Source organism: Tamandua tetradactyla, chromosome 7 (assembly GCF_023851605.1).
Source record: "Tamandua tetradactyla isolate mTamTet1 chromosome 7, mTamTet1.pri, whole genome shotgun sequence".
Classification (NCBI taxonomy): domain Eukaryota; kingdom Metazoa; phylum Chordata; class Mammalia; order Pilosa; family Myrmecophagidae; genus Tamandua; species Tamandua tetradactyla.
The window spans coordinates 70,684,654-70,697,705 of NC_135333.1; the positions used below are offsets into that span (position 1 = coordinate 70,684,654).

General features: G+C 37.1%; 1 pseudogene; it reads right to left on the reverse strand.

The window, feature by feature from the left end:
* Positions 1–13,052, reverse strand: part of LOC143690487 (cytotoxic granule associated RNA binding protein TIA1-like) — a 31,431-nt pseudogene that overhangs the window by 16,374 nt on the left and 2,005 nt on the right.

Genomic DNA, 13,052 nt, shown 5'->3' on the forward strand with positions numbered 1-13,052 from the left:
TGAAAAACAGAGGATAAACACTGAGGCAGTATAACTCCTGTGCTCTCTCAGAGCAACTCTCTGGCTCTGTGGGCTCTGGTGGCTCTGGTGGCTCTAAAGCCTTTTCCAAGATGGTTCCCTCTTAAAGGGCTTTAGTTAGCAACCCACCTTGAATGGGTGATAACATATCTCGATGGAAACATCTAATCAAAGATTGCTACCCATAATTACGTGGGTCACATCTTCATGGAAACAACCAGAAAGATCCCACCCAGCAATATCAAATGAGGATATTAAAGGACATGGCTTTTCTGGGGGGTACATAATAGCTTCAAACCAGCATAACCATCATTGTCCATTCTAGGCATTCCTAAATTGTGCAAACAAAACTCTTTAAAATGAACAGACAGAAACAAGTGCTAGAGAAAATGTATAGAAAGAGATGTACCTATTCACTATTGGTAGGGAATCTGAGTGGCACAGCCCCTCCAGAGAGTAGTGTGGTGGTTCCACAGGATTCTAAGGGTAGGGTTGATGTATGATCCTGCAACCCCATTGCTAGGTATATAACTGGAAGAACTGAGAGTGGGGACACAAATGGACATTTGCACAATGGATGGAGGTGGCCTAAGGGTACAACAACTGAGGAATGGAAGAGGGAACTGTGGTATATACATTCAACAGACTACTGAGCAGCTGCAAGAAGGAATTAAGTTGTGAGGCATGCAACTAGGTGAATGAACCTTGAGAACAGTATGTTGAATGAAATGTTAGAAACTAAAAGACAAATATTATCATGCCTCACTCATATGGACCAACTATAATTTACAAACTTGGAGAACTGAAGTCTAGAGCATGGGTTGACAGGTTGGCACCTATTATAAAGGGTCTTAGATTTGTAAGCTCTTACAGCAGTTCACATCTGTTCTAGAGTTGTAATGGTTATTTCTAAATTCTGTATACTGAGCTACTTTTGTATAACCTGGTCTTTCTCAGAAACTTTGGATATTTATATGATATCTGAGACTCAGAGTTACAGCTCCAAAGCTATGAAAATCAGCAATACCCTATACAGCAACTGTTAAAAAAATCGAAAAAGTGATCAGTGTTTTTTTTTTTTTTTTTTTACAGAACAAGAAACTCTATTATTTCAAATGCTGATGCATAATGTATAAGAAGCTTAATTAGTGGAGGTGACAGAGGGAAACATCAAATACTAAGTGGATTTCTGGGCAGGTTTAAAACCTTTAGAGGTTAATGGCAAACTTGTCCATAAAGTCTTTTCTTTAGTTCATGATGTACAGCTTTCCTTTTACTGACAATTTTCACTAACAGTTCTTATACTATGAAGTTCAACTGATCTTTTGCCTGTCAAGTTAAATGAAAAATAGAGAGAGAGCAAAACTGAAAATTTCCCTGACATATAAGGGTGTTAGAAATAGGTTTGCTTTCTTTGTACTTTCACATACATTTTAGTGTTTACATTTGGAACATTATTAAGGGCATCTTAATTTTTAATTGGTCTTAATTTTTAAAATGGTCATAGCAATGGATTCTCTGGAATTATAGATCATAGTAGCTAATGATCAACATGCAGATATAACAAAATTTTAGATGTAATTGGAAACACATTTTAAGATATAGCATATGTAATCTATATTTGTTCTTGGGTTTCTTCATCCTGTTGGGAAACTGAAAACTCTATCTTACACAAATAATTTAGCCTTTGATAACTAGCTTGAATGGATCACAAAGTTGGAATTTTCAAAATTTTCTCAAAAGGCTTCCAGTCCAGATAACTCAAAGACGTCTGTGTCCTAAGATGGACACTTTTCTTATTTTTTATCTCAATACACAGTTAACACCAGTGGCTCTTTGTTGGTAGTTTGTCTTGGTCATGACTTACTCTTGCAAAACCATTCCTTACTGTGAAGCAGATAGGAAAGATTTTGCTCAAGGCAAGGTATATAATCTGGTATGTGATCAGTCTTTGAGTAGAGATATGAATGAAGCTGATCTGGATAGGATTAAGGTATCAGAATACAGGGTAAAGGATGATATGGTTCATATTTTAGAACTTCAATCTCTATGCGAGACCAAAGGGAGAGATGTTTATTTGGTGCAAAATGTATATTTTGGGTAGCACATTATCTAATTTAACTTGTATAGTCAGTTTATTTGAGCACCACAATTATATGGAATCTTGAACATGGCATGAGATCTTGTTGGTTTGTCCAGGTTAGTGTGATGCCCTGATATATGCCAGAGTAATTTGGGCAGAGAATAAAAAAGTATTTGCATGGTCCCCTTGGGGGACTGAGGAGAAAGGAGGAAATGTTAAACTTCCTCATCTGGGAGAATTCCTGATAGTCTCTAAAGCAGTGGGGACAATGAATTCAATAGGCTGGGCCTTCAAAGTTGGAGTTCGACCCTATGAAATTTTTCCTGCAAAGGAGAAGCTAAGCTTACTTATAATTATGCCTAAGAGTCACCTCCAGAGAACCTCTTTTGTTACTCAGATGTGGCCTCTCTCTCTAAGCCAACTCAGCAGGTGAATTCACTGCCCTCCCCACCCTATGTAGGACATGACTTCCAGGGGTGTAAAAATCTTCCTGACAACATGGAACAGTACTCTTTGGATGAGCTGGGACCCAGGATCATGGGATTGAGAAAGCCTTCTTGACTAAGAAGGAGGAAGAGAGAAATGAGACAAAATAAAGTTTCAGTGGCTGAGATATTCCAAACAGAGTCCAGAGGTTATCCTGGAGGTTATTCTTATGCATTATATAGATATCCCTTTTTAGTTTATGGTGCATTAGAGTGGCTAGAGGGAAGTACCTGAAACCATTGAACTGTATTCCAGTAGCCTTGATCTTGAAGATGATTATATAATTACATAGCTTTTACAGTGTTACAGGGATTGTGAAAGCCTTGTGTCTGATGCTTCTTTTATCCAGAGTATGAACAGATGAGTAAAAAAAGTGAGGAAAAATAAATGTATAAATAATGGGGGGGGATAAGGGGTAAAAAACATTGGGTAGATTGAAATACTAGTGGTCAGTGAGAGGAAGTGGTAAGGGGTATGGATGTATGAGCTTTTTCTTTTCTCTTTTTATTTTTCTGGGGTGGTGCAAGTTCTAAAAATGATCATGGTGATGAGTACACAACTATGTGATGATATTGTGAGCCATTAATTGTATACTGTGGGTAGACTGCATGTATGTGAAGATTTTTCAAAATATTTTTTAAGAAAAAGGAAATGAAGAACCCAGAAGTTATGTAATATTGCAAAGGTCCATCTGAAACTGAATTAAAAAGATAAGATCATTTAATTATCACTTTTATCTTCAGAACATGGACTTTCTCAACTCAAGGATTACTTCCTAGATAATATTCTAACTTGTATCAGTTCATGTCCTTCCTAACAGGGTCTTAGCAAGCTGTCAGATTACAACTGGAATGGCCTTTAAAAGGGGGAATTTAATAAGTTGCAAGTTTACAGTTCTAAGCCTATAAAATTGTCCAAACTAAGGCATCAGCAAGAGGTTAACTTCACTGAAGAAAGGCCAATGGGTCAGGAACACCTTTGTCACCTGGGAAGTCACACTGCTGGCATCTGCTGGTCCCTTGCTCTTGGGCTCCGTTGCTTTCAGCCTCTGTTCCTGGGGGGTTCCTCACTGTTTTAGTTTGATAACTGCCGGAAGGCAATATACCAGAAATGAAATGACTTTTAAGAAGGGGAATTTCTAAATGTTTTGTTTGTTAATTTTTTTTAATTAATAAAAAAAGTTAAAAAAAAAAAAAGGGGAATTTAATAAGTTACAAGTTTACAGTTCTAAGGCCATGAAAATGTCTCAATTAAAACAAGGCTATAGAAATGCCCAATCTAAGGCATCCAGGGAAAGGTAACTTGATTCAAGAAGGCCAATGAAGTTCGGAGTTTCTCTCTCAAGTGGAAAGGCACATGGTGAACATGGACAGGCTTTCTCTCTCAGCTGGAAGGGCACAGGGTGAACACAGTGTCATCTGCTACCTTCTTCTCCAGCTCCCTAGGAGGCATTTTCCTTCTTCATCTCCAAAAGTCATTGGCTGATGGACTCTCTGCTTCATTTTTCTGCAGTGTTCTCTGTTGTGACTTTCTTGTGGCTCTGTCATTCTTCTCTGCTCTCAGAATCTCTCACTTTCTCCAAAATTTTCTCTTTTATATGATTCCAGTAAAGTTATCATGACCCACCTAGAATGGGTGGAGACCCATCTCCACCTAATTCTGTTTAACAACCACTCTTTTTTTTTAATCTACTAAATTTATTTTAACATTTGTTCCCCTTATTATTTATTTATTTTTAATCCATATGTTTTACTCATTTGTTGATAAGGTAGATAAAAGGAGCATCAGACACAAGGTTTTCACAATCACACAGTCACATTGTGAATGCTATATCATTATACAATCATCTTCAAGAAACATGGCTACTGGAACACAGCTCTACATTTTCAGGCAGTTCCCTCTAGCTTCTCCATTACACCTTAATTAAAGGTTAACTAAAAAGGTGATATCTATTTAATGCATAAGAATAACCTCCAGGATAACCTCTCGACTCTGTTTGGAATCTCTCAGCCATTGAAACTTTATTTTGTCTCATTTCTCTCTTTGCCCTTTTGGTCAAGAAGATTTCTTAATCCCTTGATGCTGAGTCCCAGCTCATTCTAGGATTTCTTTCCCATGTTGCCAGGAAGGTCCACACCCCTGGGAGTCATGTCTCACGTAGAGATGGGGAGGGCAGTGAGTTTGCTTGTCGTGTTGACTGAGAGAGAGAGAGGCCATGTCTGAGCAACAAAAGAAGTTCACTGGGGGTGACTCTTGGGCCTAATTTAAAGTAGGCTTAGCCTATCCTTTGTTGGGTTAAGTTTCATATGAACAACCCCCCAGATTGAGGGCTCTGCCTATTGCTTTGGTTGTCCCCACTGCTTATGAGAATATCAAGAATTCTCCACTTGGGGAAGTTGAATTTTCACCCTTTCTCACCATTCCCCCAAGGGGATTTCGCAAATACTTTTTTATTCACTGTTCAAATCACTCTGGGATTTATTGGGGCATCTCTCTGGATAAACCTACAAAATCTCATGTTCTGGGTGGGCCACGGTGGCTCAGCAGGTAAGAGTGCTTGCCTGCCATGCCCGAGGACCTGGGTTTGATTCCCAGTGCCTGCCTGTGTTAAAAAAAAAAAAAAAATCTCATGTCCTACTCAAGGTTCCATGTACTTATGGTGTTCAGTTAAGCTGTCCACATAAGTTATATTAGGAAATTCACTAGTCAAAATATAAATTTTGTGCCAAAAAACATTTTTTGCTTCAGTCTCACACATAAGTTAAAGTTTTGAAATATTAATTACCATCTATTTTCAACACCCTGCATTATTGACATTCCTTTGTTCTTCCTCATGCAAAAACATTTTTAAATTTGTACATTTAGTCAGTATCATACACTTTAGGCGTTCTTAGATTATACCATCTCAGTCTTTATTGTTTATCTTGCCTTCTGATTTCATTTAACAACCACTCTTGATTGAGTCACATCTCCAGGGAGATAATCTAATTAAAGTTTCAAACATACAGTACTGAATAAGGATTAGAACAAATGGCTGGCTTTACAAAATGGAATTAGGATTAAAACATGGTTTTTCTAGGGTACATACATCCTTTCAAACCGGCACACTCACTTTACTTCTCCAGGGCTGGCTTTCATCTCTTAGCTTCCCTTGGCTCTCTCCAGGTTCTGGCTTGTGTAACATCTTGGGCTCCAAGCATCTCCAAACAGCTATACCTCTGTTTTCTGAAGCAGCTGTTTCCAAGCATCTACATCTGCTCTCTCTGTTGGCTCTGAGGCTTCTTCATTTCTGACTCCAAAATGCTTCCTGTTTTAAAGGATTCCAGTAAACTAATGAAGATCCACTTGGAGTGGGTAGACTCACATTTCCATCTCATCAAAGGGTCACACCCACAATTGGGCACGTCACATCTCTGTGGAGATAATCTAATCAAGAGTTTCTGCCCTACAGAGTGAATTAGGATTAAAAGAAACAGCTGCTTCCAGAAATTGAATCAGGATTAAAACAAGGCTCTTCTGGGGTACATAATACTTTCAAACTGGCTCACAGTGTTTATTAGTTGTTGCTAAATGTTATGTTTTTAAAAACCAGTGTGACAATATTAATACATTTGTCTCCTTTTCCTACATCCAATTTTACATCCAAAACTTACAATTCTTGAAAATTTTCAAGGGCACTAAGAGGAGCCATGTTTCATTCAATAAAAAAATGTTATGCCTGTACTATATTAATGTTATAATATAATAGAAATTGTGTAGAAAAAAGAAGTGTGATATGCTAACTTTAGAACCGAGTCTGCCTGCCTAAGATTTTTCTGAAGGATGCAAGAACTCATTAACAGTTGTGCCTATTATAGAGTCAGTCTGGGATTGGGCTCAAAAGAGGGACTTTTATTTTCATTTAATTCTTTTCTCTAGTGTTTGCATTTTTAAAAAATATGTGTTACTTTTATACAATAAATTTAATTTTAGAAACATGAAAAATAATCTCCTATGGATAAGACAATGAAATGGTAAAAGCGAAAGGTAAATGGGTCACTTAGCCCTTTTTTTGCCCTTGAACTGCCCTCCAGCCATCCCTGCAGCAGCCATTTCAAATCTGGTAATTATCAGATATGATTATAGGTTGGCCAGGTGGGCAAGACAGAGAAAAGAACAAGCACAAGAAAAGCAGAGTAATTATAGAACTATGTTTCGGAATCTAAGCTGTGGGAATCAGAGAGTGAAAATAAAAGGGACTGATAATAAAGTCAATTGTTTAATCAGTGCACTAGGGGACTCATTGGATTATGCAAAAATTTCCCATGTTTAAAGAGAGCTTTACACTGAAGGAAGTAACCCTTGTAAAGAGGGGGTTGCTCTGTGATGGATTTATCCCTGAAATGTCTAAGAAAAATGTGGATAGACAGGCCTAACTTAAATCAGCTATTGTCTAAATGTGATGGATGGATTTAATTGTGCTATGACCTGGCAAAGTGGGGACATTGTGTAATGCAGGTTCTAGCTGTGGTTGGAAGCCAGTCCCAGGGGCTGCATGTAGCAGTGGCTGGAAGTACCTCAAGTAAGGGTCTGTTCTCCATGGTAACAGGGCCAGTACTTTGCCTGCACTTGGGGTGGTGGTGATAAGGGTTTGTGTTCTCTGCATCACCGGGGATGGCGCTAAGCACTTTATGTACATTATCTTATTTAATACTCATTCATAACCCTGTAAAACAGGTGTTTTTTATCTCTATTTTACATATGAGAAAACTGAGATTAAGAGAAGGTCATACTAAAAATATTAAAAATCCAGATTTGAATCCAGTTCTGTTTGCCTCTAAGTCTATAGCACCTGGAGTTTATTTCTAGCATATCTTTTATTACACTGTATTGTAAATGTTTACAGGCTTATTCCACAATAACCTATTAGAGGCACAAGACTAGGAGACCCTAGGGGACCAGTTCAGTGACAAGACCAGAGTGGACATTCAAAAATAAAAATCAATTGCATGAATTAAAAAAAAATCAGCCAGGAGAATAGGGGATCACAGGATGGAATGCATGCCACGACAAAATAGTCTAACTTTGGAAATGACTAGAAGCTGTTAAAGACTAAAGATAAAAGCAACTGCCTACATAATCAGTGTACTGCGGTTGGTAAAGTTGTTTTTCAAAGGGGCGTGGGTTAACACTTCTGAATGCACTATACATGTATACTAGAATTGAACAAAAAGTAAATGGATAGTGGATGGTGGGAATGAGGAGTTTCACGGTTGGAGTGGGAGGTTGCAGATAAGCAAGGGGAAAGCCTAGAATTAACCAGGTACTGGATGTACTGGAGTAATAATCCATGTACTGGGTTAGAGTTGGAGACATCAGTATGAGCTCATGTTTAGCTTAGTCTTGTTACTGATGAGAAGAATCCCTCAGCCTTTACATTAGAACCCAGCAGGTGGAGATGCTTGTGGACACAGGTAACTTTATGAGAGGGGAAGTGATTGAGGAAAACCTATACCTAATGACCTTGGTTTTCTCAATGAGCTAGGAAAGAAGGGCATCTACTTATAGAAAGGGGGTTGGGGTTCCCTGGGTGAAATGAGGATTAAGTAACATTTAGTAAATGTTTATTATTAAATAATATACTGTTAAAGATTAAATAATTTTATTTAATGCTCAAAACAACCTTGAGAGACAGGAACTATTACAATCCCCATTTTATGAATGAGAAGACGAAGTTTAGGCAGGGTCAGTAACTTGTCTTAGGTTGCAGCTTAGTTAGGTGGCACAACCTGGAGAGGAAGAAAGGCTGCCTCCAGATCTCAAAAGGAAGAGGGATGTGATCCAGGAAAATTAAAGGGATATCCCTGGGGCATCTGCATGTCAGGATCTGTGGTATTTCTAGTCTGATCTACCTAGCTGTTTTAAAATAATTACCATTTGTACTTGATATATTGGAAGGTTTTACATTTCCAGAGTGAAAAAGTGTGACTCATTATAAGTAAGCACTAAAAAGAAAAGATGTGTTTGAGCCCTTCCAGCCGCTTGGGAGGTCCTGCCAAAATGCAGATAAACAAACCTGAACTCTTGTGTGGGGCACACTTATAAAAAGAACGAATATGCTTAACAGCGATCTGATTAAGAGGTGGGCATAAAGGGGTTTGCACAGAGCTTTTCAGTACATCTTCCTTCGTACAACATGCTCCTTATAGATAATTTATTGAAAAGGATCAGTCATATGGAATTATTGAAACGGGGCCAGCAGAATCTCAAGTCCCTGCCAGCACATTCCTTTCCCCGTTCTCCTCACCCCTTCAACCCCTCACCCCCCTACGAGTTCTCAAACTTTAGCATGCATAATAATCCCCAGGAGAGCTTGTTAAAACAGAGGTTCTTGAGCTTCACCCCCAGAATTTCAGATTCAGTAGTTCAGGGATGGGGCCCAAAATTTGCATGTCTGACAAACTCCCAGGAGATGCTGATGTCACTAGTCTGGAGACCACACTTTTTCAGAGTCACTGTTCTAGCCTGCTTCACCATACACATGCCCATATGGAGTTTTACAAAAGGATGGGTTATTGGATTGAATTAGATCCATGGGCTATCTTTTGTTTTGCTTTACCAGGATTTAGTCATTAAATCTTGGTAAACAAGCTGTTGCCCTGAAGGAGATCTGACCCTCAAGTTCTCCATGAGCACGAGGGGCCACCCAGAGTTTGCTTCAGCTAATTAAAAAGTAAAAAAAATTATAAACTTCTGGAGCAACAGCAGCTGAAACATAACAGGGATCACACAAAACACTGAAAATTATGTTCATTTGAATTTTAGCCAATTGAAAGAGTCAAGTTTGCACTATAATTCAGAAAGAAGCTATGAAAATTACTCTCTTGCATCAGAACAGTAGTATTGTTAAGAAACATCATGAGCTATGTTCAGGATTTTTCTCCAAAACAAGCTCCAGGAAAAGTTTGTCATTTTTGTCTATTGTTGTGTACAATAAGGCAATCATAATAAAATACTTCAGAGGTCTGCTCTATAGATAGAAATGTTTTCCCAAGCATTGTGGTCAGCACTTCTAATGTTGGTAAAAGCTATTTTGTTTTTAAAAATTCAAGTAACCATAATAATGTATATTTTTACCTGTGGTTGAGAAAATGTCCTGGTGTTTCAGATGCTGGCAGTTTCTAAATATGAAATACAAATTCCCAGAAATCCATTTTTCAGTGTGGCACTCCCAGTATTTTAAACTGAATGTTATTTTTTAATGGAGATGTAATCTTTGCTGTAGAGAACAATCTAGTCTCTGAAATTACCAAAAAAAAAAAAAAAAATGGAAAGGACAAAAAAGCTTTCAGAAGATACATTGGCACTGGAATTTCATCAACTTGTTTCTTGAGAAAAATCCTGTTAGTAGGTTAAAGGCACTGAGCTATCATCTGAAAGCCAAATGCACTGTTCTTTTTAAAACCCTGGGGACAAATGTAATGTTCCTTTTGATCCGGGAATTCATCTTCTGGAGAATCTCTAAACCTTCTTTTTCTGTCTTAAGCACAAATGGATGTTCGAGTCATAACTTCGCCTTGCAGATGCCTGGCAGGGAGGGGGATGTCTCATTTCTCCTTCATGCCTCCCTAGATGCTCTAAAAGAAATATGATAATAGGAACATTGCATGTATATTTATAGATAAGAAGAATGGGAGAAACTCAAGATCTTCGGGATGCTTTTTTCTGGGTAATTGTTTTATTTTTCCTTTCTTTTTTTTTTTGTATTAAATTCTTCATGATGAAGATGTGATTTTTTTTTTTTTTGTATGCTGTATGGCAGGTCACATTTCAATATTTTTCCATGTGATTATCCCGTTACTGAAGCATCATTTATTGAATTTTTCTTTGTTTTTGTGTTTTGCTTGCTTGTTTGTTTTTTGGGAAGTGCATGGACTGGGAATCGAACCCGGGTCTTCCACATGGCAGGCGAGAATTCCACTACTGAACTACGCTTTCACCCCCTAGATGTGATGTTTTTTAACTTCAGGAAAAATATGTATGTTTCTTCAAAATGTAAGGCTCATAATAACTTACTGAGAGAGTTTAATGCTCCCATTTCTGATTAATATTGACTGTAATCAGGAAGGACCTTTTGCACAAAGGAAAATAAGCATGATTTATTTTTACCTTCAAACTCCTTGCCACATCCCAGTAAAATCAAAGAAACCCACACCACTGTTAGGCTTCTTCCTTTTCTATTTGCATGAGTTTTACTTCTTTTTCTTGACTAATCTTTCTGGCTAGAACTTCCAGCACCATGTTAAATAACAATGGTGACAGTGGGCATCCTTGTCTTGTTCCTGATCTTAAAGGGAAAGCTTTCAGTCTTTCCCCATTGAGGATGATGTTGACTATGGGTTTTTCATATGTTCTCTTTATCAAGCTGAGGAAGTTCCCTTCTATTCCTATCCATTGAAGTGTTTTCATCAAGAAAGAATTTTGAATTTTGCCAGGTACCTTTTCTACATCAATTGAGATGATCATGTGTCTTTTAAAATTTCATTCTTTTAATATGGTGTATTACATAATTGATATTCTTATGTTGAACCACCCTTGCATAGCTGGGATAAGTCCCACTTGACCATGGTGTATAATTCTTTTAATGTGTTGGATTTGGTGTGCTAGTCTTTTATTAAAGATTTTTGTATCTATATGCATGAGGGATATTGGTCTGCAATTTTCTTTTCTTGTGATATCTTTTTCTGGCTTTGGTATTAAGGTGATCCTGGATTCATAGATTCAATTAGGGAGTATTCCCTCCTCTTCAATATTTTGGAAGAATTTGAACAATATTGGTGTTAATTCTTCTTTGAATGTTTGGTAAAATTCACCAGTGAAACAATCTAATCTTTTTCTTTGTCCCAACAAAGTTTTTGATTACTGATTCAATCTCCTTACCTGCTATTGCTCTGTTGAGATCTTCTGTTTCTTCTTGAGTTGCTGTAGGCTATTTGTTGTGTTTCCAGGAATTTGTCCATTTCATCTAGAGTGTCAGTTTTTTTTGGCGTACAGTTGTTCATAGTATTCTCTTATGAGCCTTTTTATTTCTGTGGAGTCAGTAATAATATCCTCCCTTTCATTTCTGATGTTAAATATTTGCATCCTCTCTCTTATTTTCTTTGTCAGTCTAGCTAAAGATTTGTCTATGTTACTGATCTTTTCAAAGAAGCAACTTTTCTGTTTTTTTATTTTGTTTTCTCCATCTTCCACAAAGCAACTTTTAATGTACCAACACTTAAAAATACACAGTAACTTACTGAGCCATCAGTACAACTGCATAGGATTGAGCTCCAGAATCATTCACTTACAAGCTGTCTTTCCTGGACTCTGGTTTAGAAGTATATTGATTTATTCTTAACCAAAAGGGGAAAGAGAGAAATGAGACAAAATAAAGTCTCCGTGGCTGAGAGATTTTGAACAGCATCAAGACATTATCCTGGAAGTTATTTTTATGCATCATACAGATATCCCTTTTTAGTTTATGCTGTATTGGAGCAGCTAGAGGGAAGTACCTGAAACTGTTGAATTGTGTTCCAGTAGACTTGATTCCTTTTTTTCTTTTAATACAATCAGTGGCTCACAATATCATCACATAGTTGTCTATTCTTCACCATGATCATTTTTTAGAACATTTGCAACACTCCAGAAAAAGAAATTTAAAAATGTAGATATAAAAATGATGTAAACTAATAATTTATATTTAAAAACCCAAAAGGGTAATTGATAGAGTGGGACAGCTTGAACAATGCCTTTTTTAAAAAAATTGTTTTTGGTTTTGGTTTTACTTTTGACTTTGAAATATCAGATAACAGAAAAGCTACAAGAATAGTACAAAGAATTTCCATATACCCTTTATCTAGATTCCTCAAATGTTAACATTTTATCATATTTGCTTTATTGTTCCCTATCTGTCTATCATCTATCTAATTTATCTATTTTTTCAAAACTTTTAAAATTGTATAATATAACACATATACAAAGCAAAGAAAGAAAAAAGCAATAATTTTCAGAGCATTCTTTAACAAGCAGTTAGAGCACAGATGCCAGGGTTTGTCATGGCTATCATACCATCCTCTCAGACTTTTCCTTCTAGCTGCTCCAGAATATAGGAGGCTAGAGGAATAAATATTTTTTAATCAATTTTTTAAAAACCTAAAACAGAAACATGCACAAGCTGAAAATGACAGACTTCTAGACTACACAGTTTTGGTTTTTCTTTTTTTTTTTTTTTTACATCTTTATATTACATATCTTAAATTTAACTGCGCACTACTTTAGTGGAGAAAAAAAATTTTTTTTTTTTAACATGCGCAGGCACCGGGAATCGAACCCGGGTCTTCTGGCATGGCAGGCAAGCGTCCTTGTCTGCTGAGCCACCGTGGCCTGCCCAGTGGAGAAAAATTTAATACTGTGCAGTTTTCTGCCTCTTAATTTTTAAAAAATA